This window comes from Salvia miltiorrhiza, chromosome 8 (genome assembly GCF_028751815.1).
Source record: "Salvia miltiorrhiza cultivar Shanhuang (shh) chromosome 8, IMPLAD_Smil_shh, whole genome shotgun sequence".
In the NCBI taxonomy this organism is placed as follows: domain Eukaryota; kingdom Viridiplantae; phylum Streptophyta; class Magnoliopsida; order Lamiales; family Lamiaceae; genus Salvia; species Salvia miltiorrhiza.
The window spans coordinates 18569723-18596261 of record NC_080394.1 but is presented as its reverse complement, the minus strand read 5'-3'; the positions used below and the strand labels follow the sequence as shown (position 1 = coordinate 18596261).

Genomic DNA, 26539 nt, shown 5'->3' with positions numbered 1-26539 from the left:
CCGGTCGGAGTGAGCAGAGGGTAGAGAGAGATGAACTGAGAGCGAGAGGAGGCGACGTCGCCTGATCTCCGGGCGGCGGCAGTCGGAGATTCGAGGAGGGTGCTGCAGATGGCAGCTCTGCTGCTGTCGCCGGAAGGATGGGTCGATGGTTCCAGGGAGGCTAGGTCGGCGACTCCGCCGTTGTCCTGTTCAGAGGAAGATGGAGAAGTAGAGGCGGACGATTAGGGACCTCGGGGTTTCTGAGGGCTTGAGCGGGAACGACGGCAGACACGGGTTGCTGTCGCCGGGAGTTTTAGAGAGGGAGGCTAGGGCCCGGCGGCTCTGCCGCTGTCGCTCGGCCACGGACGGAGAGAAAAATGAGGGTGCGGCGGCTGTGTGCGGTCGTCACCGTGTGTGTGTGTCGAGTCCAGAGGTGAGAACCGAGGGGTGAATGGCTGTCGCCGTTGCTCCGGCGAGCTCTGGTGGCGGCGGATTTCTGGCGTGAAAAGTGAGAGAGAGAGTGAGATGGATTGAGGAACCGTGAGAGAGAGATTTGAAAGTGAAGGTGGAGTCAGCGTGGGGTGAAGAAGAAGAAAAGAAGGTGTTGGGCTAGGTTTTGAGTTTTGGGCCGAGTTAGTTGGGCTGTTGGGCTTTTGTGTGGGCCGGTTTTTAATTTATTTATCAGTAGGGTTTTTAATTTATTTATCACTTGGGCCCTTTTTATTTAAAAAAAAATGCTGGGCCTTAATTCAGTTATTTAAAAGATGGGCCCTATTATTGTTTAATTAACTTGGGCTGTGCAGATTTTCATTTAAGGGACTCTACCATTTTATTTAATTAGACTATCATATTAGTTTGATTAATTATTTTAAAGAATTATTTGCATAATAATATTATATTATTATTATGTGCATATTTTAAGTAAATTACTTATTATATGTTAAGCATGACATGAAATTGCATTTATTTTACAATAAAAATATTTAATTGGTTTTAATTATAATTCCAATTATTAAAGAAAGTCGAGTAAGAATATTGTTGGTGTTCTTAACTCAAGAGAAATGTTTTTAATTATTTATTCATTAAATTTTGAAAACCCGGCTAAGTGAATAATAGAATGTTAAGCACTACACCATGACTTAAGTTAGCTTCACGAGACCTATTAAGAATAGAATTTCTTGTAGGCTTTATGAACCAAGGGGATTAGCGCTGCTTTCCCAAGACGAGTTTATGTGATTATGATCTTCAGGCTTTGCCTATCCAGGTGGGCATTACTTTTACTATACGTATATAGAGATCCCCTGCGTGTCGTAGGCCTCTTATACGAATATATGCATGAGATGATTTTAACTGTTAATTTCAGTTTATTATTATGCCCAAATGATAAATGACTCTTATGAAATGAAAATGAAATGTTTATGAAATGAAATGATTGACTGCCAAAAATGTTTATGTTTTTATATGTATCCTATCTGTGTTGGTTCGCCAACTTTAAAGGAAATCCAATTGGGATCCTATGCTAGACAAAGGTCGCTAGCTAGGGTTAACGTGTACACTCATGGAGACCGCGAGTCGCTTGCGACCGGTCTTGGCGTCCGTGGTAAGAAGGCCTCCTTCCCGGCGCGTGACAGAAAGGAACAGATATGGATCATATGAAGGAAAATGATCGGCCGATCGACTTTATGAAAATGAAATAAATGTTTTAGTAAGCGCAGGTCTTTCAAGAAAACCCATGTGTATTACTGTTATGGCAGTTCAATTTATATATATGTTATGCATGAATGTATTTTCGGCTATGCCCACTGAGTATTTTTATACTCAGCCCTGCATGTATTTCTAAATGTGCAGGTTGAGCAGCTGATGGAATGGAATGATGTTGAGCGGGTGTTCCTTTGACATTTCAAGAAATGTAACCTTGAGTATACATCTTCATATGTATATCTCACACGTTTTCCGCTGCAAAACACTTTGATTAGGATAGCTCTATGTTATGAAGTTGTTATACGTGTTATTGGGTAACCCACCTTAATCAGTTCTCATTTATGTGTATGTTTTATAAGTATCCAAATAATCATATATGATCCTAGCATTTTATCTATGAGTGACATTTCCATATACTTTAATGTTAAGTAATTGTCCATTTCCATTTCTTATTGTTCACCCCAAGTCATAACCCCTGTTAACCCGTCATTGGGATAGTGGGATGTGACAGAGTGGTATCAGAGCGGTTCGTTCGCTCTGGCCCTAGAAACCTTATTCTAAAGAGTCGAGTTTAGTTTGATTCTTTATACTTACATGGGTTCATATGGCACCGCTCAACACTCCATTGCATCGTGCTCAATCAAGGAAAGAAGGTAACTGCAGTTTCAACGTTTTAAAGATGTTAATGTTCTAAAATGCTTCATGAATATGTTATGTGAAGAGCATGTTATGATGAAATGTTGAATGTTTTGCCTTTCATGGCATATTTTCGCAGTCTATGATGTTATGATCAGATGAATGATAGAAAAGTGACATATGTTTTCCCAGAGAACATAGATTGCTATAAGATGCATGATCACAATTTCAAAAGAACATAGACTACTAGATTAGTAGGATATCTCTACAATCTAGATTCTTAAGGTAATGATTTAGAAGAATGAAAGAGAACTTAGAACGTCTCAGCTCCCTTAAGAAAATGATGGTTCTTTTGAACTACAAAGAGGAATGAAAAGATATGTACGAGGTAAAGGAAAAGCACAGAATGAAAATACGAGACGAATTCAAGGTAAACGTTGCATCAAAGGTTGAACCATAGTCTCTACGTTCGAATGTTCAAGTGCGACGGAACATCGAATCGACTTTTGCTACACGATAGATTTTAAGAATAGTGTGTTTTGCCTGTGTACGTATGTCTGTGTGTATATGTCTTAAGAGAGGTTTGGGGTTTGAGATCAATAGGATAAGGAACCTTAAGATAAGTTTAGTTGTCATGATGAACTTATGCTTTGTTATGTATAGTATGTTCATGGCTCTCCAAGTTCGGGACGATGTTTCCCGTGTGACTGGGAGGTTGTAACACCCCGCCTATTTATATTAAATTTAGAATTATTTTGAACTTAGATTAAGATGATTTATGCCGGAGAAATGAAAATGAGTTTTTTTCCAACAAAATTATTTTCAAAAGCTTTTATAAAATTTAGTCTTTTGAATTTTTGTGCATTGCATAAATTGAATTATATGAATGTGATTAATTCTATATGCTAATATTAATTTTAATACTACATGATTTAATTTATGTTAGGCTTTAATTATTTAAATGTGTTGGGCTTTGACAAATATTTATTTGGGCCTTAGTTTTTTTTTTATTGAAATGATATTCTATAAATACCAAAGCCCAAAAGCCCACACCAACCTCCTCATTTGTACCACAGCCATGAACAGTGTGTTTCACCATACCTCTACAATTGCTACACTATTCACCCCATGCGCCCACTCCTACAAGTCATACAAAATCCCCTAAGCTCAGGGATTTTGGGTAAATTTTTCAACGTCTCACCTCCCTCTTTTCAATCCTTCACGCATGCTTCTACTTTCTATTATTCGTCATTGCTCCTATAAAATATCATCCTCATTCATCTTCTCTCCTTACCACAACAACACAACTTCATCCTCATTCATCTTCTCTCCTTACCACAACAACACAACTTCTACGGTAAAGAATTCTTCTTGTTTATTCAAGTCTCAATCTTCTCATTCATTTTCTAATATCAGCAGATTTCTTTCATATGCAGAGAAAACCATCAAATATCTGCCATTTTTACAGAAACCACCGAACAAAATTCATACAAAAAGGTTTCACCTTTCAATTCCTCTACTTATTCATTCATGCTCAACATCATAGTACGAATAAAACCAACTGTAGATAAAACAAAGAGATACTGAATATTGTTCTTACATTTGGTAACATAGATGGAAAGATTAAATGATACAGAAATGAAGAATTTATATGAACTGGACTTGTGTGTTGCTGTGTTGGCTTGATGTTGAGTGAGTGTTGTGTTTCTTGCTGAGTCGAGTCAAGGAGAGGGTTGTGTTGAGCGAGAGTTGAAGGCGGTGTCACCTGATCTACGGGCGACGGCAGCCGGAGACAGGAGAGAGAGAGAGGCGGAGGCAGCCTTGGAGGCTGTTTTCTGCCGGTTTCAGTAAGGTACGGTCGGCGGCAACTTCATTTCTGTTCGCCGGACTGAGTTGGAAAGGGAATGAGAGAGAGTGGTGTGTCGTGGAGGCGGTGGCCTTCATGGTTGCTCGCCGGGCTGATTCCATGAGAATTGAGAGAGAGACGATGGAGGTGGAGAGCTCAGCGGTGGTTGGTGGCGGCAGCTCGTCGCTGCTGCGCCTCCGGTGAGCGTCCGCGGCGAGAGAGCAGTCGAGGGAGAGAGAACAGTCGAGGGAGGTGAGGAAGGAAGAGAGAAGGATGAAGAGGGAGGCTGGGCGGCAGTCCGCTTCTCCTGCTGCTGCCCGACCGAAGATGGAGAGGGGAGTCAGGGGACGGCGGTCGGGTGGTGGAGGCGGCGCTGCTACCGCCGCCGGAAAAGAGCGAGAGATGAGGGAAGAGGGAGCCGAGAGAGGGAGAGGAGAGTGCTGCGCATATGTTGCTGTATGCGTGTGTGTGTGTTTGTGTTTGTGAGGTGTGTGCGGCTGATAAGGGGAAAGAAGATGGGTGTTGGGCTGGGCTAGGGTTGGGCCGAGTGTTTGGGCCGGGTATTAATTAGTTTTGGGCTGCATTTTTTTTATTTGCTTGGGCCGATTTTAATTTGAATGTTGGGCCTTTGTTTTAAATTTTAATGGGCCGATTTTTATGAGTTTTGGGCCGAGTCAGTTGGGCCATTTTCAAATTTTAGCTGGGCCCTTATTTATTTAAAATTTTGGGCTGCCTTCTATTAATTTATTTGAGCTATACTAATTTAATTAATTTGACTATCATTAGTTTGATTAATTATTTTAAAGAATAATTTGCATAATAATATTACATTATTATTATGTGCATATGTTAAGTGTGATTACTTATTATATGATTAAGCCTGAAATAAATTTGCATATGCATTTTTTGCAAATAAAAGTACTCATGATTTAAATTGATTTTCATTAAATCCAATTACCCAAGAAAATTGAGTAAGGATATTGTTGGTGTCCTTAGCTCAGCAATTTAGTTTTCAATTATTATCTATTAAATTTTGAAAACCCGGCGTGATGAATCATAGTAGTTAAGTGCACCCACTAAGACTTTAAGATTAGATTCATGAGACCTATTAAGATTATAGATTTCTTGTAGGCTTTGTGGATCGTGAGGATTAGCACTGCTATACCGATTCAGAGTTAAGATTAAACGACAGGCATTGCCTAATCAGGTGGGCTTATTTTCCAAATGTATGGTTTAGCTATTGAGCTTAAATGTTTCAATGAAATGAAAACTGTTTATCCGATAAAATATTTTGTGCACTCTGCTCTGTTTAAGGCTCGCAACAATGAATCGATCGAGGTTCTCTCTTGACCTAACACGTTATTTGAGAATTGTGTACACCTATTAGCTGACCTGGTGGGTTGATCTCCATCGGGCACTAATCATGTATGAGGCGTTATAAGGGTGCTCGACGGGATGTGTTCCGGAGCATTGGGTCCCAAATGGGAACTTGACTGGGTTACGCCCTCAGTTCAAGTAAAGCAGGAGTAATGGATCCGTCGGTGGCTAAAAGGTCCGGGATCACAGCGAGTAACGGAAAGGGAGTGTGACAATTGCGCGCAATATAATAAAATGTTTTAACATGCTTAGAAGTTATTTCAATTTAAAACCTTCTAAGTCATGTCAAGTATAATTGGATAAACTGCTCTTATGATTATGAAATGTTTATAAAAATGCTAGCCCACTAAGTACATTAGTACTTAGCCCAAAATTACTTTCAAATGTTTTCAGGTTGATTGGTCGGTGCTGACAAGGCAGAGCTGAGGCTAGGGTTCAACTCCGTATTTTGTCTTCCGATGTTGCATTAGCTCTTATTTGTCTTATGTTTCTCTATCTTAAGACCTTTATGTTAAATTCTGAATTATGTTTCTTATCGAGTGTAGACTCTCAACTTCTAGCTCTATGTTATTTAACGTTGGTTATCAGAAGCATGAAACCAAACTTGTGATCCTGAAGTTTAGAATGTTGTTGATTGATTAGTATCACTTGATTTCTATCTTTCTTCATTCAAAGGGCGTTGCCCAACCTTTTATCCTATTATCTGAATTTCACAAGGTTCTTCCCTTGTTTATTTCTATGATTTTAGTCGCACCTCGATTATAGTTTATTCCTTCAAGAATTGGGGTGTGACAGAGGTGATGATGTTGGACCTGGCCAGTCCACATGATCCAAATCTCAGTAGACGTCTTTTGGGTTGAAAACCCATGTGTTTCAACTTTCGGTTGAAAAGCCAGATGGGTTCTTACTCGAGGTCATTTTGTTCGACCTAGTAGTTAATCATTTCATACCCTCTGGTCATTCTTTTGATTCTCTTGAACAATTTCTACAACACCTTGCTTTGATGTTGTGTTGAGTTTGAGCCTTGCAACTCGTGAGTTGTCATAATAGATTCCCTTGTTTGATAAGACCAAGAAGTGTTAGTCTACCGATGTAGTATACTACCCAAATTATGGCTTCGTATAATTGTGTCTCATTGTAATTAGTTGAGATTATTAGTCTTTGTCCTATAAATGATATCGACCACTCATTATGATAGAAATTCAGAGTTCAAGCTAAGACCGTAATATAGTGTTCGAGTACGAGGACTTAAGTTAATTGGTCTATGATAGTTTTAAGATAGATTCATAAGAAAGTGTTATGCATGTGATAGGTAACAAGAAATGGGTTGATGACCATTTTGGTCTTTGGAAAATAGGATACTCCGTAGATGAGCCCTAGGAATGAGGTAGGAGTAATGAACCGCCGCAAAAGGACGAGGGAACTTATTCTCAAGTAAATCTCATGTATATAAATTGGAATTAGGAATCCAATTGATATGAGGAGAGACCCGAATCTATTCTAGATCGAAAAGTGTAGTAGCCCGCTCTTTTAATTATGATTAAAACTAGTAAATGCAATTTTTATAAATGAATCCAGTTTATGGTTCTGATTTTTTTATCAGAAACGGAGTTATTATTTTAGCTTTATACTTTTATAACGTATGAGAAAAACGTGACGAGGATTATTGAGCCATTCAATAATTTATTATCCAGTTTAATAACTGACTTAGCAAAGTCAAGTTATTAATTTATATGCGATAGAAATATTATTTCTATTATTTACTTGGAAGTCGTGATCTAATTCCGAATCATAAGAACGAGTTAAATTAGATATTTAATTCGTAGAGAGCTATAACGAAGCGTCGTTATTTAGTAGAACCCAATATTAGTTTTACAAATACTTGTAACTTCAATACTTTACAAATCATTTTTTTTTCTCATATGCGTAATGTTTCCTACACTATACGCATCCACTCCACCAAATCCCATTATACCTACCTCCCCACCACCACTCCTTTTCCCCCACCACACTAGTGCACCACCAACTCCACTCAATCGTTTGGCACCAACAAAGATAGAAAGTTTAAAGAAAAGAGTGTTGCAAAGACTAGTGGAAAGAAGGAAAATATCAACTCCCACCACCCTTTGCTCCCTTTCTTTACAGCCACCAAGAGCTTTCTCCAAAGAGCATAGAAGCCTCCACTTCGTTCAGCCAAGTTCTCAAGGTAAACCTTGCTTTAATGTCTCACCTTCTTCGAATGATCACCTGCAATTACTGAAACAACAACACAAAATTTCAGTTCCAGTTCATTCGACACGCCGTATCCGAAAAGCAAGTTAAAACATTCATTCAATTCTCTGCCAAACTTTAAGGTAAGAGTAGCCTTGATTCATCATCTCGTTCCAACCAATTATAACTTACAGTTATTGAAAGAAACAAGTTTGATCTTTCTAGTTCATTCATTTCAGTTCTTTTAACTCAACATCACAGCAGCCAACCAAGCCCAAAACATTCGCAAGGTAATTTGATATCCCAAATATTCAATTCAGTTCGCATTCATATTTAGCATAATCACAGTTCATCTACACGAAATAGTCAAGATATGTTGTACAATAGGGAGATACTTTACAACAAAAGGATTTATATGCTTCACTTTCACTACACTCCAGAGTAACAATCACAAGAACTCACAGAAACTAGATAAGTAAATGGATTGTAGAGAGAGGTTAGACTTAGCTTTTAGATGGGGAAGGGACCGAATGGAGGAGCCGACCGGAGTTGAGAAGGAAGGGCCGATCGACTGGTTTTTGAATCGAGAAGAAGAGCAGAGCGTGTTCTGCTTTGAGTTTGAGAGAGAATGTTGGTTGTGAGATTTGAGAAAGAGGGACCGATAGTTTGAGGGAAATGAGTTGGGCTAAAATTTTGGGCCATTCATTTAATTACTTTGGGCTTGATTTATTTAGTTAATTTGGGCCATCCAATTATTATGTTTTGGGCTTACATTATTTTTAATCAAATGGGCTCCTATTTAGTTTTAAGTTGGGCCGAATTTTTAGCTTGTGTTTTTAAGATTTGGGCTTCTTTTTATTTAAGTTGGGCCGAATTTTTGAGCTTGTTTTAAGGAAATTGGGCTTTTCCTTTTAATTTATTGTGGGCCGAATTATTTTAAGCTGGGCTTGATTGTATTTTAATTGTTTGGACTTTCACAGTTAAATTCGAATTTGGCCAGTCTTTTATTTAATTGGCCCTTCTCATTAATTCTATTGGGCTCGATTTAATTAAGGAGTTGGGCTGATGCATATTTTATGATGGGCTATTATTCTAGTCCCATTTATATTTCGTTGGGCCAGTTTAATTCATCATTTTGGCCGATTAAATTGCCTTTTTGGGCTAAGATTAATTCTTTTCAGTCCACATTAATTATTATTTGGACCCCTATTTTAATTGTTTTGGGTCGAAGACTTTTTAAGTTGGGCTTTAATTCTTTTAAAGCTTGAGCTGAAGTTACTCCTTTGAGCTAAGCCTAGCAGTATCAATTTTTGATGGAGCCCAATTATTTATCAGTAATGAGCCGCCCAGTTTATTAATTAATGTTTTTGGACTTCCGACTTTAAAGCAAGCCATTATTGTTTATTTCATTTAAGCCACTGGTTTATTTAATTAATTGGCTACTCTCTTTTGAGCCTATTAATTATTTGAGGTTACGCTAGTAATGATGCTTCTATCGAAAAGCCCGATAATTTCTACAAGGTCACACCTCGTTTAAAGCCGAGTTAGTCTTTTTTTCAATCAAGTACAAATGCGAGGTTTATTTCACGACTAGAATATTCCGATGAGGAAGAAAGAATCACAGTTTTATTCGACCGCGCTAGACGAGAATTAGCTAAATCTATTAACGAGGATTAATAGTAGAATTCCCGATTATCGCTCAGAGTATTAGTTCATGCATACCAGATTCATGCATAGTTAAATTACGCTTTCTCATTAATTAAGAATTTTCCTCGAGGCAATGTCTTATTTTATATTCTCGTGATTAAGGTCAAGCACAAGAGTAAGAACTACACAAGGAGTTAGAGTACCTTAGCAAAACTTTGCTATCAGGTGGGCAATTCCTTATGCGTAAATAAAATGCTATGCATGTGTTATGCTTTAAAATGCAAATTGGATCTTCAAGTATGGTATGCTTTATTACGCTTAAATGAGTTAAGCTTTATTATGCTGCACGTTAAATGATTTACGCTATGCTGTTTATACTATTTACGCCCTATGTAATTTACGCTTGATTACACTTATTTACGCTTGAATGCTTTACGCTGATAAGTTTATGCTTATGTTTGATGCTTGCGTCTGTTGGGGGAGGCCTCCCTCAACAGTACAATGCCGTGTCCGTTGAGGAGGGCCTTCCTCACGGCGCGATGCCCGTGTCCGCTGAGAGAGGCCTCTCTCGCGGCGCGATGCCAGTATGCCAGTGTTACAGCGTCTATTGGGGGAGGCCTCCCTCAATAGTACGATGCCGTGACCGCTGAGGGAGGCTCCCCTTCACGGCGCGATGCCCGTGTTCGTTGGGGAAGGCCTTCTCCACGACACGATGTTTGTTAATGAAGATTGATGATGAAGAATGCCCTTATGCTATTTAAGAATTTGGAAATGTTTAATGAGCAAAGAATATGAAAGAAACTCATGCCTCTTATGCGATATTGTGAAAATGTTAATGATGTTATGTTATATGCTTGGCAACTGCCCACTAAGTACTCTTGTACTTAGCCCTTCGATGTTTATGTTTGTGCAGGTTGAGCTGTGATGGGCGATGAAGTGTTGTTGCTGAGTGGAGTTTTTGTCGAACTTAAAGTAGGCTCAGAAAGGATACATGTCTTCATACATGTATCTCAGTTATGCATTCCGCTGTAAACACTGATTATTTCAGTTACGCCTTCCGTTGCAAACTCTGATAACGTTTTAGCCAAGCCCCTAACGATGCTTTTTTCCTTTTAAGGAATATAACGCGTATACAAGTTCTTTGAGTACCCTTTTTATGCGAACTATGCCTTTTTCCTTTTTAAGGAATATTTCACGCGTATTCAAGCTCTTTGAGTATTCTTTTATGCACCCCTTTCTAAACCCGCTCCTTAATTTCCCTTCCCCAGTCATGGTTTTCCCGGATTAATTATCCTTAATTAAGGCCGGTCGTGACAGAGTGGTATCAGAGCAGTTCGTTTGCTCTGAGCCTAAGAGTTTATTTAAGCCAAACTTAGAATGGATCACTAAAGTGTCTAGATTTCAATCGACAAAGCTCAGCACTTCATCGCATCACACTCAACGAAGCAGAATGGTAAGCTATTCCAAGTTTTGAGTTAATGTTTACAAAAAGTCAGAATTATCGTAATAGCAAAGTGAGTAACTGTTAATAGTTATGTTATGTTGTTATTGAATGAAATGATTTACGCAAGTGCGATTAAGTATGCCTATGGAATGAATCCCTATGAACATAGAGCTATTAAGATATGAGATCACCACTACTACAGAACATAGAAGCAAACATAGAAGAAATTAGATTGTATCTTTTGGTGGCTATAGTGAAGGCAGCAAGATAAGTGATACGTATAGAATAATTCTTAAGCTCATGATTTTATAGCCGCTATGAATCTCCATGACTTATGCTTAAGTATCCAATTTAGATGATGAGATATTATATGTTTAAGAATTTTTATGACTCATGGATTTGAGATGCTAAGGACCCTTAAAGCTTACTACATCAATGTTGTCATTGGAGTTATGACTTGTTTACAAGTTAGAATAAGTTGACCTTTACAAGAATTCTTTTGAGGTTTGTATTAGATTATGCTAGAGTGTATTAATTGGCACATCTTTGCTACCAGAATGCCGCCTAAGAGAGAACGCCCTGCGAGAAACAATAACAATCGCAGAAACCATAACGTTGTACCAGAAGAACCACAAGATGCTCGAGGACATAACCCATTCCCTCTGCCCCCGACTAGGAGAGTCGAAGAACTCTTTTTAAGGCAAAGCCCACCTACGTTTGACGGAACAAGTGAACCAGCTGAAGCTGAGATTTGGGTGCGTGCAATGGAGCGCATATTCAACTTTCTACGTTGTACTGATGAGGAGCGCCTATCTTGCGTCTCATTCCAGCTAACAGGATCAGCTGACTTCTGGTGGGAAGCACGTCGAAAAATTCTGACACCTGAACAATGGGCAATTTACACCTGGGAAGATTTTAAGACAGGATTATATGATAAATATATTCCGAAAAGCTATAGGAAGAAGAAAGAAGCTGAGTTCTACGAGTTGAAGCAAGGAAAGAAATCTGTGGTTGAATACGACAAGGAATTCTGCAACCTGTCTAGGTTTGCTCCACAACAAGTGGACACAGAGGAGAAGATGGCAGAGAAATTTTGTGCCGGTCTACGGTACGAAATTAAGATGGCACTAGCAAGCCACGGAGGACTCTCATACACGGAGTCTCTAAACAGGGCACTTGACGTTGAAGCTGCAATGCCGTCAGACAAGTCAGCCCCACCATTTATCCCAATGCCAAATGATCCACCAGTAGCCTCACATACTCTCAAAGGGAAGCGCAAGTGGGACAACAACGAAGACAATATCAATCAGAATAGTAAGAAAGTGTGGCAAGAATATGAACGGGCCGAACAGTTTATTCAACCAAGGCACGAGGCACAGACTAACCTCGAGTCAACTGGAGGTAGCCAAAGTCAGAGAGGAATTTCACCTTGCCCAAATTGTGGTAAGATGCATAGGAGTGTTTGTCGAGTTGGGACTAACGGTTGTTACAATTGTGGCCAAAAGGGTCACTACTCCACGCAATGCCCCAACAGATAACGAGGTTCAGCAATTAAGAACACCCGCACCCCCTTGCCAGCAATATGTTGACACTTGCGAAATCAGCCTCAATCACATCAGTGAAAATCTTATGGAGACACCGCAGACAAGAGAAGCTACGCGGGAACTTGAAGACAAGATGAAGGAAAAATACCCCGAACTGTTTTAGCAGAGATATGCAAATTTCGGGACGAAATTTTTGTTAAGAGGGGTAGTATGTAGTAGCCCGCTCTTTTAATTATGATTAAAACTAGTAAATGCAATTTTTATAAATGAATCCAGTTTATGGTTCTGATTTTTTTATCAGAAACGGAGTTATTATTTTAGCTTTATACTTTTATAACGTATGAGAAAAACGTGACGAGGATTATTGAGCCATTCAATAATTTATTATCCAGTTTAATAACTGACTTAGCAAAGTCAAGTTATTAATTTATATGCGATAGAAATATTATTTCTATTATTTACTTGGAAGTCGTGATCTAATTCCGAATCATAAGAACGAGTTAAATTAGATATTTAATTCGTAGAGAGCTATAACGAAGCGTCGTTATTTAGTAGAACCCAATATTAGTTTTACAAATACTTGTAACTTCAATACTTTACAAATCATTTTTTTTTCTCATATGCGTAATGTTTCCTACACTATACGCATCCACTCCACCAAATCCCATTATACCTACCTCCCCACCACCACTCCTTTTCCCCCACCACACTAGTGCACCACCAACTCCACTCAATCGTTTGGCACCAACAAAGATAGAAAGTTTAAAGAAAAGAGTGTTGCAAAGACTAGTGGAAAGAAGGAAAATATCAACTCCCACCACCCTTTGCTCCCTCTCTTTACAGCCACCAAGAGCTTTCTCCAAAGAGCATAGAAGCCTCCACTTCGTTCAGCCAAGTTCTCAAGGTAAACCTTGCTTTAATGTCTCACCTTCTTCGAATGATCACCTGCAATTACTGAAACAACAACACAAAATTTCAGTTCCAGTTCATTCGACACGCCGTATCCGAAAAGCAAGTTAAAACATTCATTCAATTCTCTGCCAAACTTTAAGGTAAGAGTAGCCTTGATTCATCATCTCGTTCCAACCAATTATAACTTACAGTTATTGAAAGAAACAAGTTTGATCTTTCTAGTTCATTCATTTCAGTTCTTTTAACTCAACATCACAGCAGCCAACCAAGCCCAAAACATTCGCAAGGTAATTTGATATCCCAAATATTCAATTCAGTTCGCATTCATATTTAGCATAATCACAGTTCATCTACACGAAATAGTCAAGATATGTTGTACAATAGGGAGATACTTTACAACAAAAGGATTTATATGCTTCACTTTCACTACACTCCAGAGTAACAATCACAAGAACTCACAGAAACTAGATAAGTAAATGGATTGTAGAGAGAGGTTAGACTTAGCTTTTAGATGGGGAAGGGACCGAATGGAGGAGCCGACCGGAGTTGAGAAGGAAGGGCCGATCGACTGGTTTTTGAATCGAGAAGAAGAGCAGAGCGTGTTCTGCTTTGAGTTTGAGAGAGAATGTTGGTTGTGAGATTTGAGAAAGAGGGACCGATAGTTTGAGGGAAATGAGTTGGGCTAAAATTTTGGGCCATTCATTTAATTACTTTGGGCTTGATTTATTTAGTTAATTTGGGCCATCCAATTATTATGTTTTGGGCTTACATTATTTTTAATCAAATGGGCTCCTATTTAGTTTTAAGTTGGGCCGAATTTTTAGCTTGTGTTTTTAAGATTTGGGCTTCTTTTTATTTAAGTTGGGCCGAATTTTTGAGCTTGTTTTAAGGAAATTGGGCTTTTCCTTTTAATTTATTGTGGGCCGAATTATTTTAAGCTGGGCTTGATTGTATTTTAATTGTTTGGACTTTCACAGTTAAATTCGAATTTGGCCAGTCTTTTATTTAATTGGCCCTTCTCATTAATTCTATTGGGCTCGATTTAATTAAGGAGTTGGGCTGATGCATATTTTATGATGGGCTATTATTCTAGTCCCATTTATATTTCGTTGGGCCAGTTTAATTCATCATTTTGGCCGATTAAATTGCCTTTTTGGGCTAAGATTAATTCTTTTCAGTCCACATTAATTATTATTTGGACCCCTATTTTAATTGTTTTGGGTCGAAGACTTTTTAAGTTGGGCTTTAATTCTTTTAAAGCTTGAGCTGAAGTTACTCCTTTGAGCTAAGCCTAGCAGTATCAATTTTTGATGGAGCCCAATTATTTATCAGTAATGAGCCGCCCAGTTTATTAATTAATGTTTTTGGACTTCCGACTTTAAAGCAAGCCATTATTGTTTATTTCATTTAAGCCACTGGTTTATTTAATTAATTGGCTACTCTCTTTTGAGCCTATTAATTATTTGAGGTTACGCTAGTAATGATGCTTCTATCGAAAAGCCCGATAATTTCTACAAGGTCACACCTCGTTTAAAGCCGAGTTAGTCTTTTTTTCAATCAAGTACAAATGCGAGGTTTATTTCACGACTAGAATATTCCGATGAGGAAGAAAGAATCACAGTTTTATTCGACCGCGCTAGACGAGAATTAGCTAAATCTATTAACGAGGATTAATAGTAGAATTCCCGATTATCGCTCAGAGTATTAGTTCATGCATACCAGATTCATGCATAGTTAAATTACGCTTTCTCATTAATTAAGAATTTTCCTCGAGGCAATGTCTTATTTTATATTCTCGTGATTAAGGTCAAGCACAAGAGTAAGAACTACACAAGGAGTTAGAGTACCTTAGCAAAACTTTGCTATCAGGTGGGCAATTCCTTATGCGTAAATAAAATGCTATGCATGTGTTATGCTTTAAAATGCAAATTGGATCTTCAAGTATGGTATGCTTTATTACGCTTAAATGAGTTAAGCTTTATTATGCTGCACGTTAAATGATTTACGCTATGCTGTTTATACTATTTACGCCCTATGTAATTTACGCTTGATTACACTTATTTACGCTTGAATGCTTTACGCTGATAAGTTTATGCTTATGTTTGATGCTTGCGTTTGTTGGGGGAGGCCTCCCTCAACAGTACAATGCCGTGTCCGTTGAGGAGGGCCTTCCTCACGGCGCGATGCCCGTGTCCGCTGAGAGAGGCCTCTCTCGCGGCGCGATGCCAGTATGCCAGTGTTACAGCGTCTATTGGGGGAGGCCTCCCTCAATAGTACGATGCCGTGACCGCTGAGGGAGGCTCCCCTTCACGGCGCGATGCCCGTGTTCGTTGGGGAAGGCCTTCTCCACGACACGATGTTTGTTAATGAAGATTGATGATGAAGAATGCCCTTATGCTATTTAAGAATTTGGAAATGTTTAATGAGCAAAGAATATGAAAGAAACTCATGCCTCTTATGCGATATTGTGAAAATGTTAATGATGTTATGTTATATGCTTGGCAACTGCCCACTAAGTACTCTTGTACTTAGCCCTTCGATGTTTATGTTTGTGCAGGTTGAGCTGTGATGGGCGATGAAGTGTTGTTGCTGAGTGGAGTTTTTGTCGAACTTAAAGTAGGCTCAGAAAGGATACATGTCTTCATACATGTATCTCAGTTATGCATTCCGCTGTAAACACTGATTATTTCAGTTACGCCTTCCGTTGCAAACTCTGATAACGTTTTAGCCAAGCCCCTAACGATGCTTTTTTCCTTTTAAGGAATATAACGCGTATACAAGTTCTTTGAGTACCCTTTTTATGCGAACTATGCCTTTTTCCTTTTTAAGGAATATTTCACGCGTATTCAAGCTCTTTGAGTATTCTTTTATGCACCCCTTTCTAAACCCGCTCCTTAATTTCCCTTCCCCAGTCATGGTTTTCCCGGATTAATTATCCTTAATTAAGGCCGGTCGTGACAAAAAGTTAAAGTACTAAGGAATAAGTCGATACCTTTAGTAATAGTTCTTTGGAAGCACAATGATCAAGAAGAGGCGACGTGAGAACTCGAGTTTAGCATGAAGGAGAAATACCCAGAATTATTTCCTGTGGTACAAATTTCGGAACGAAATTTCTTTTAAGGGGGATAGTATATCATACCCCGACTTTTAATCCCTAATTAAGGGCTTTATTATTAATAATTAGGGTTCGGCATCCATTAATAATAAAAATTGGTTTGATTTATCTGATGTGATTTGATCGTTATATATGTGTTTTAATGTGCTTAGTTAAAGAAAATTTTTATAAATGTGGTGCATAAGTTTTAATTGGTGAGTTAAGTGTATTTATATGAGCCACATGAATTTTAAATTATGCATGAAGTCATGAATTTTATCTAAATTTGATAGTACATGTAACACCCCGTACTTTTCCCTATGTTGTGAGATAGTGTCTTAACACTATTGAGAGTACTGAGATGTCAGAGAGATTGACTGTCCTATTAAGAAAATAGGAATAATGAGTTGGAAATAGAGTCGAGAAAGAAAGAGTGAAAAAAAAAAAAAAATCGGTCGGAGAGACGTCTAGTTTGTCTGTGTTTGCCGACTGCTTTGACGTGATATTATGTGAAATTACGTGACTGATTGATTATGTGAGTTTTGTTACGTATGTCATTGTGAGCAAGTTATTATGATTTTTATTTGAGGATATTAGCACTTGAAATTTTAATTAAGTTTCTAAAGCAAGTGCAGTTTATTTTTACCGAGAAATCAAAGAATGCCGGTTAATGAAAATATTTCCAAGCATATATTTTGTTTTAAAATTATTTTTCCTATGAGAGGAATATTATAATTGAGTGAGTGCACTAATATTAGTGCTATAATTATTTTATGTGGTCACATGAATAATTATGTATTGGTATTTTATTAATTAGTACATTTCCATAGTTTTTGTGATTTATTTTTGATCACCCTTCTCACACTATTACTTTAATTTCCCTACCATGTGACTAAATACCACAATTTGCCAAGTGTAGAGATTATTGAGAGAGTGTAGAGATTAGAGAGATAGTGTAGAGATTAGAGAGAGAGAGATCAAGGCATTAATTGCCAATATTTCCTTAAGATTACAAAATCCTCTTTAAAGGTCACAAGATCATTTACAATCTTGCAAAATCCTCTCTCACTACTCACTCATCATTTTCGACCAACACCTCTCTCCCTCTTTCTCTCACTTTCCTCCATTTTCATCCATTGTAGAGACCTTCGGAGCTTCCAAAAAAAAAAATTATACCAAACACCTCAATTTCACTCTTAAATCTTACATAAAAACATCCTAGCTACTTGAATTCAAGAGGATCATTGAAGAAAGGTTTCCAAGCTAGAGTGAGAAAGTGTGAGTTTTGGTGAGAAATTTGGGTAAGTGATCATGTATTCCATAAATCTTGCTTGAATGATATTGTATGTGAGTATTCTCGAAAGATTGAAGAAAGAAAATCACCCCTCCCTTGTTCTTAAAATTTTCAAAAAAATGGGTCTTTACCCTTCAATTTTTTTTTTTCCTTTCCTTGATTTGGGGTGAAAAATGAGGTCTATGTGGTGTTTGTTTATGATTGATGTGTGTTGTGAAAGTATATGCTTTGAGATGCGAAAGTCGATTGAGTTTAGTTTACCAAAAAAATTGGAATTGGTGAGTTGATGTGTTAAATGATGAATTGATGATGAGAATGAGTCTATGTGATGTCTATGATGATGATTGATGGAGTAAATTGATTATTTGATGTCAATTGATGAATTTGAGGTAAGTTAATTTAATAAAATTAGGGACATGTGTATCTATGCCCTAAATTGTAATTGATGGATTATATGTGAGTTTAAATGGTTAAAATTGATGGATCTATGATTAAATTAAAGATTCATGTGTGTTATAAAATTTCAAAGAGTTTAGTTTAATAAAAATTAGGACTTTTTGCCTGTGTGTTATTTAAGTGATTTTGGTTTAGGATATATGTAATTGAGCATGATATTAGTGTCTAATTATGTTTGACTAGGTCTTTTGTTGGCTAAATGAAATTTTGACTTAGTTTAGTTTATATGAGTTTTTGAGTTTTCATATATTGAGAGGTTGATGATTGGTAAAATGAGGTCTAATTACTTTATGATCATTATGTGAACGCTTGTCATGCTTTTATTTAGAGTTTACGTTGATACGTGAGTTTTCATTAGAGTTTAGTTTGCTAAAATTTGGGAAGTTTTTATTGATGATGAGATTTGATGAATTGATGTCTTATATGTGCTATTAAATGACTCAATTTGATTAATCTATGGTTGGATTAATGATTTATGTATGTTTGTAAATTTTTAAAAAGTTTAGTTAGATATAAAATAGGGCTTTTTGATTTATGTGCTAATTATTTGAATTGGCTAAGGATAATTGATAATAAGCATGATAGTAATAATAGTTAAAGGTTAATTTCGCTAATTGTTGATTATATGTGAAATTGCTTGAGTTTAGATTACTAGGATTTGGGTATTTTTGAATTATGAGATCAATGTTTGGATTAATGATGTCTATATGCTAATTGGACTTTATAAAGGACTATGGCATGATTAAATTGAGAATTTTGAATGAAATGAAAAGTGTTAGTTTGAGGAAGAAGATGACATACATGTGTATCTATATGTCTATAATGAGTTATATGATGAATGAGATCATGTTTGAATAATTGAGTAAATTTGTGCATGAAAATGAAAAGAGAATTTTAATGATGCGTTCATTGAAACGTTTTACTAGAGATTTGAGGTTATGATGTAAGAAGAGAGTCAAGATTTGAGTATGATGAGCATTATAATGTGCCTGAATGTTTGTGAGTGTTATATGTGTTTAAAATGAGCTTTGATGAGTTTCCTTGAAGGAATGTTGAGTTGAGTATTTTAAGAGTTTGAGATGAGATTTTGGTGAATTTCGTAGGCCTACTGACCTACTGTGATCGACGGTTTTTCAATGTCAAAAAGCTTTGAAAATTTTATACCAAGTCTCTACATGAGTCTTGAGAACATCGGTAAAATTTCAAGTCATTTGGACTTCGTTTACTATTTTTATAAAATACAAAACCGAAACTGCACATTACTACCGAGAGTTTCAGAGAGCAGGGAAAAGAGTCATTCATTTCAGTAGCTTCCTGTGTGATCTAGCTTTCCAAAATTTTATGGTATTAACCTTATTGTGTTAGCTAGATATCCACAAAATTTGAGCTCAGTTTGACAACATTTACTATTTTTCAAAAATCCAAGTTTTCGATTGCTCAAAACTGCCGAATATGGTAGACTGTAGTAAAACAGTCATATCTCCTACAATACTTGGAGTTGTTGACTCTATTTTTTTTTTATATGAAAATAGACTCGAAGACCTTTCTTTTGGTATGAGTCTCGAGTCCAGGAGGTGTCGAAGTAAGAACAGGATAGATTTTGAAGTTGAGTCAGTGTAAAAACAGAGCATGTTTTGATAATGTTTGATTGTGTTTTCTTATATGCCTTATGTGATTGTGTTGTCTATGTGTTGAATGAGATTGGACGAGCCTTATATGAGAGATAAATCGAGACTTAGTACCATGATTTTCTTGAAACTTATCCTTGAACTTAAGGATTTGAGATGAGTGGAGAGTTTATATAGAGATGAGTAAAGAGATAGAATATGAGATAGAGCATGAGTTAAGGCTTTATGAGTATGGATTTTAAAAGGATTAAAATGTTTTAAATCAATTCCTTTTTAATGGAGTTTAAAATGCTTATTTAAGTCATTTATAAATGAATAATGAGAAATGCGTAAAGAAGTTCGTAAATGAATCGCGGCATGAGATTTTCAATTTCCCTAGTAAACTAAGGAGATATTATGAAGGAACAAGCAATGAACGAGACTCTCACCACCGAGCCACTACAACAAATTGGAGAAGGAAAAAGTTCACGCACAAACAAGATATGTACACCACACTAGGAGCACCTATGGTTCAGAGGACCCTATTTATAGCTTCACTTTTTCGCAGAGACAAGCACTTGTTCACGATATAGGCGACTATGTTGTTAGTCAATTGATGACTACTGATTTTGTTCATCGGATTGGTGAGTATGCTGCCGATCGAGTTATGAGTCGGATTGGTGACATGCTACCACGATATACAGATTCTATGTCAGAGGAAAGACATACGTTGGATGTTCAGGTAAATTATCCATTTATGAATGTATTATTTTTATATGTTTATGAATTTCATAATTCTTATATTTGTTTTTTTTTTATTATTATTATCTTACGGTGGACATGATATAAATTATGTAATACCCCGTTTCCCTGAGTTAAATTTAGAATTTATTTTCGAAATTTAGAATTAAGATGATTCACGCCGGATATAAAGAAAATGAATTTATTTTTAATTCCAACAAAAATAAATATGATTTACAAAAACATTTGTAAATTTAGTTATTGAATTTATATGCATTGCATATTTATTTAATTTAGCTTTCAAATATTTTCACGAACTATTTATTTAAGCGAACACTGAACGATTATTACAGTTTTCATAGTACAACCCGGAAGACTTTTTATTTTATTCCCACCTACTTCTCTCCCTCACCTAACACACACCCACTACTCTCCACCAACTATGCCCCTTTAATTAAAATATCAAAACACTCATCTACCTATTCAAGCACTACTGAAACCATTTCATGTTAGTATTCCACTCCATCTTTAACAAATTACAACCTTCTCTCTCGTGAGAAAAGCTCAGTTGCAGCACAACAGCCATCCGAATAATTTATCAGGTTTCTACTCCTCCTTGAAACGATTATATTACAGCATTTTTTTTTAGAACTTCAGATTTTTCCCAAATTATCAAAACCAGTTTAGCAACATCTCGATATACAGATGAATAGAGATGGAAACGCATACATAGCTATTTTGCTAGCAAATCAAAAACTCATGCTTTGCAAACAACCAAACTTAGAATCACTAAGTATGCAATCTGTATGTGTGTGTATTTCAATAAGAACAACGTACATAAATATTATATATGTTTATGCTTTTAAATAAAAGCTCGGTTGATTTCAAGAACTCGACTTTCACTGTTAAGAAAGAAAGAAATAGGGGAAACTATGATTTTGGTGTGTGTGTCTGGTTGGCTGAACGAGAAGCGGCCGGCGGTAGACGGACTGCTGCTGTCGGTCGGAGTCAGGGAGGCGGAGGCGGTTGCTTGGCGCCACTGTTATCCTCCGGTCGGAGTGAGCAGAGGGTAGAGAGAGATGAACTGAGAGCGAGAGGAGGCGACGTCGCCTGATCTCCGGGCGGCGGCAGTCGGAGATTCGAGGAGGGTGCTGGAGATGGCAGCTCGGCTGCTGTCGCCGGAAGGATGGGTCGATGGTTCCAGGGAGGCTAGGTCGGCGACTCCTCCGTTGTCCTGTTCAGAGGAAGAGGGAGAAGTAGAGGCGGCCGATTAGGGACCTCGGGGTTTCTGAGGGCTTGAGCGGGAACGACGGCAGACACGGGTTGCTGTCGCCGGGAGTTTTAGAGAGGGAGGCCAGGGCCCGGCGGCTCTGCCGCTGTCGCTCGGCCACGGACGGAGAGAAAAATGAGGGTGCGGCGGCTGTGTGCGGTCGTCACCGTGTGTGTGTGTCGAGTCCAGAGGTGAGAACCGAGGGGTGAATGGCTGTCGCCGTTGCTCCGGCGAGCTCTGGTGGCGGCGGATTTCTGGCGTGAAAAGTGAGAGAGAGAGTGAGATGGATTGAGGAACCGTGAGAGAGAGATTTGAGAGTGAAGGTGGAGTCAGCGTGGGGTGAAGAAGAAGAAAAGAAGGTGTTGGGCTAGGTTTTGAGTTTTGGGCCGAGTTAGTTGGGCTGTTGGGCTTCTGTGTGGGCCGGTTTTTAATTTATTTATCAGTAGGGTTTTTAATTTATTTATCACTTGGGCCCTTTTTATTTAAAAAAAAAATGTTGGGCCTTAATTCAGTTATTTAAAAGATGGGCCCTATTATTGTTTAATTAACTTGGGCTGTGCAGATTTTCATTTAAGGGACTCTACCATTTTATTTAATTAGACTATCATATTAGTTTGATTAATTATTTTAAAGAATTATTTGCATAATAATATTATATTATTATTATGTGCATATTTTAAGTAAATTACTTATTATATGTTAAGCATGACATGAAATTGCATTTATTTTACAATAAAAATATTTAATTGGTTTTAATTATAATTCCAATTATTAAAGAAAGTCGAGTAAGAATATTGTTGGTGTTCTTAACTCAAGAGAAATGTTTTTAATTATTTATTCATTAAATTTTGAAAACCCGGCTAAGTGAATAATAGAATGTTAAGCACTACACCATGACTTAAGTTAGCTTCACGAGACCTATTAAGAATAGAATTTCTTGTAGGCTTTATGAACCAAGGGGATTAGCGCTGCTTTCCCAAGACGAGTTTATGTGATTATGATCTTCAGGCTTTGCCTATCCAGGTGGCATTACTTTTACTATACGTATATAGAGATCCTCTGCGTGTCGTAGGCCTCTTATACGAATATATGCATGAGATGATTTTAACTGTTAATTTCAGTTTATTATTATGCCCAAATGATAAATGACTCTTATGAAATGAAAATGAAATGTTTATGAAATGAAATGATTGACTGCCAAAAATGTTTATGTTTTTATATGTATCCTATCTGTGTTGGTTCGCCAACTTTAAAGGAAATCCAATTGGGATCCTATGCTAGACAAAGGTCGCTAGCTAGGGTTAACGTGTACACTCATGGAGACCGCGAGTCGCTTGCGACCGGTCTTGGCGTCCGTGGTAAGAAGGCCTCCTTCCCGGCGCGTGACAGAAAGGAACAGATATGGATCATATGAAGGAAAATGATCGGCCGATCGACTTTATGAAAATGAAAGAAATGTTTTAGTAAGCGCAGGTCTTTCAAGAAAACCCCTGTGTGTTACTGTTATGGCAGTTCAATTTATATATATGTTATGCATGAATGTATTTTCGGCTATGCCCACTGAGTATTTTTATACTCAGCCCTGCATGTATTTCTAAATGTGCAGGTTGAGCAGCTGATGGAATGGAATGATGTTGAGCGGGTGTTCCTTTGACATTTCAAGAAATATAACCTTGAGTATACATCTTCATATGTATATCTCACATGTTTTCCGCTGCAAAACACTTTGATTAGGATAGCTCTATGTTATGAAGTTGTTATACGTGTTATTGGGTAACCCACCTTAATCAGTTCTCATTTATGTGTATGTTTTATAAGTATCCAAATAATCATATATGATCCTAGCATTTTATCTATGAATGACATTTCCATATACTTTAATGTTAAGTAATCGTCCATTTCCATTTCTTATTGTTCACCCCAAGTCATAACCCCTGTTAACCCGTCATTGGGATAGTGGGATGTGACAAATTATGAGAGACATGTGACCAGTGATCACTTGGTATGTGTATGTAAAGAATAATTATAATATTATTCTTTATCTTAATTTTTTTTTCATCATCTTAGAGGCACGGTCTTACTTCCGTGGAGCCACTAGAGAACATCATAGGAAATATGGCCAGTGATGACTTGGTATGTGTATGTAAAGAATAATTATAATACTCCCTCCGTCCATGAAAGAACTTCCTAGGAGGGAATGACACGGGTTTTAAGAAAAAATATTATTGAGCGTATTGAGAGTGGAGAAAACGTAGTTGAATGTATTGGAAGTGGTGAAAATGCATTATAATTAATATTGGGAGTTGTGAAAAGTGAAAAGTAAGAGTAATTATAAGTGGTGTGTATAGTCCAAAAATAGGTAGGAAGTTTTTTTGTGGACGTTTCAAAAAAGAAAGATAGGAAGTTCTTTCGTGGACGGGGGGAGTATTATTCTTTATCTTAATTTTTTTAATTTTTGTCATCATCTTAGGGGCACGGTCCTAATTCCGTGGAGCCACTAGAGAACACCGTAGGAAAATGTGATGATGTAAACAATGAGAGACAAATGGATGGTAATCATTTGATATGTATATGTTTTACAATTAGATCATTTACAAACATTTTCGATTTTAAAGTGTGTAACTATACTAATTTAATAGGGAAAAAGTGTGTGATTGTTCAAAATGAACCATTGGACACTTTATTGAAAAAGTGTGTAACAGTTCAATTACACACTTTTTCCCTTAACATTATTATATTTACACACTTTAAAATTAGAAATGTGTGTAACAGTGCATTTTGAACTATTACACATTTTTTCATATATAGCGGTAATACCCGAGATGTCTGGACAGTTTATTCACCCAACTAACGTGTTGCTAAGACGATGGACGATGGTGTAGCGCGTGAGTGTGAGTAGTGCATTCCACCCCATATATACAGGAAAAAAAAGCGAAAAACCGTTCAGACCGAATCCCGATAATGATAATAAAGAATGAGATAGAAAACAAGGAGTTATGAATGACGAAGCCGAGTTCGGAAAGTCACTGATTAGATTAAATAAGAGTAAGTCGGTGAGAAGGCGGAAGAGCCGGCAGTCCATGTTAGCAGGGCAGGTGAGGAGGGATAGGTTTTCAAGGTGGGATCGGAAGGGGGAGTACGTGGTCTACCTATCTGCTTCCTTAGAAGCAGGCTGATTAGCGCTCTTCGCGCAACGCTAGTACGACTTCTTACGCTTAATCGGTACAGTGGCAACATACGCACTAAATCGACCCTACGGGATAGGCTCTTAGTCACGGTGTGTAAAGGGCATTCAATGCAATCAGCGGTAATAAGCGAGAATTGCCTCAGTTCGTAAATCAACAGGAGAAGACAACGAAAGCATGGTACGCTAACAGCTCTAAGGAGCAGCTTGAAACAGCGTTCCTCCTGCGAAGGAGAACTCAGAAGGAGAACATCAAGACGGAACTATTACACACTTTTTCGCTGGATATTAGTAAAGTTACACACTTTAACATCGAAAAACTATGCAATAGTTCAAAATGCACGATTACACACATTTTGAAATAAAGTGTGTAACGGTTCATTTGGAACTAATACACACTTTTCCAATTGACATTAGTATAATTACACACTTAAAAATTGAAAATATTAGTAAACGTGATTAATATAATATTTTCTTAATTTTTTTATCTCATGATATTAGGAGCGCGGTCCTACTTCCGTGGAACCACTAGACAATAACATAGGAAAGGGTGATGATGCAAATGGTGAGAAACATATGTCGGATCACTTGGTATACTTATTTGTCTTATAATTATAATATTATTTTGTATCTTCATATTTATGTTTATTTTGTTTTTTTGTCATGATCTTAGGAGCATGGTCCTACTTCTATGGATGATTTTGGTGGATTTCATTTGATATCTCAATGGACACAACCAATCGAGTCTTCCCAGTTAGATGTTAATCTAGTTGATGCAGATGTTGTCAAACAGGATGGAAATCACACAATTCCTCCGAAACTTGATTTCACCAAAGTTAGGAGAAGGGTTCCATTTGCAGCATTGCGTAGTCCATTTCGCCCGATTGATAAAAGAGGAGAAAATTATGATCGATTTATGCGATTGAAGAAGCCCTCCAAGTAAGTAAATAATAGGAAAAATTCATTACTAAAATTATACACATACATATTTGTTTTTGTTTATGTAGGTTAATGGTTTATTTGGAGTAGCATGTTTTTTATATAACTTAACGCAGGAGGAGCGTAGGGATAGGATATGGTGTCGCTAAAGAGTGGTTTAGGAAAATTACAAACGAAAGTGTGCAGTTAGATATTTCCATGATTGATGCATATCTTTCCATTTTGTATTGCAAGCCCGAACAAGTAGGTTTGCATAAAGTTGATCCAAATAATCGATTCTAGATGTTCGTGGCCTTCTAGCTTGTGTATGATTCATTGGCACACCTACAACTCTTGATTGTACTTCAAAGTGTACACACCATTCATCAGAGTGAGGGACTAGAATCACTTCAATTGCATACACGTAGTGTTTGTGTCGTGTAATACGTTGACACAAAAGCTATGCATGGAAGCTTCAACTTACTACAAACAAATTTTATATTGATAGTTATAAATGTGCATTGATATAGTAATTAAAAAATAAAAAAAGTTAATAAAAATACGAAATATGCCTGTGTGCAGCGAAAATGTGTGTAACATTTCAAAATGCACTGTTACACACATTTTCACAATTTTCGTGTAACACTGTATTTTGAACTATTACACATTTTTTTATGT

The 26539-nt window shown here is 37.3% G+C and overlaps 1 protein-coding gene across 1 annotated transcript in view; it reads left to right on the top strand.

Moving 5' to 3' along the window:
- The window catches only part of LOC131001633 (uncharacterized), a 465975-nt gene that overhangs the window by 338714 nt on the left and 100722 nt on the right, over positions 1-26539 (top strand). The gene's annotated exons all lie outside the window — the stretch shown is intronic.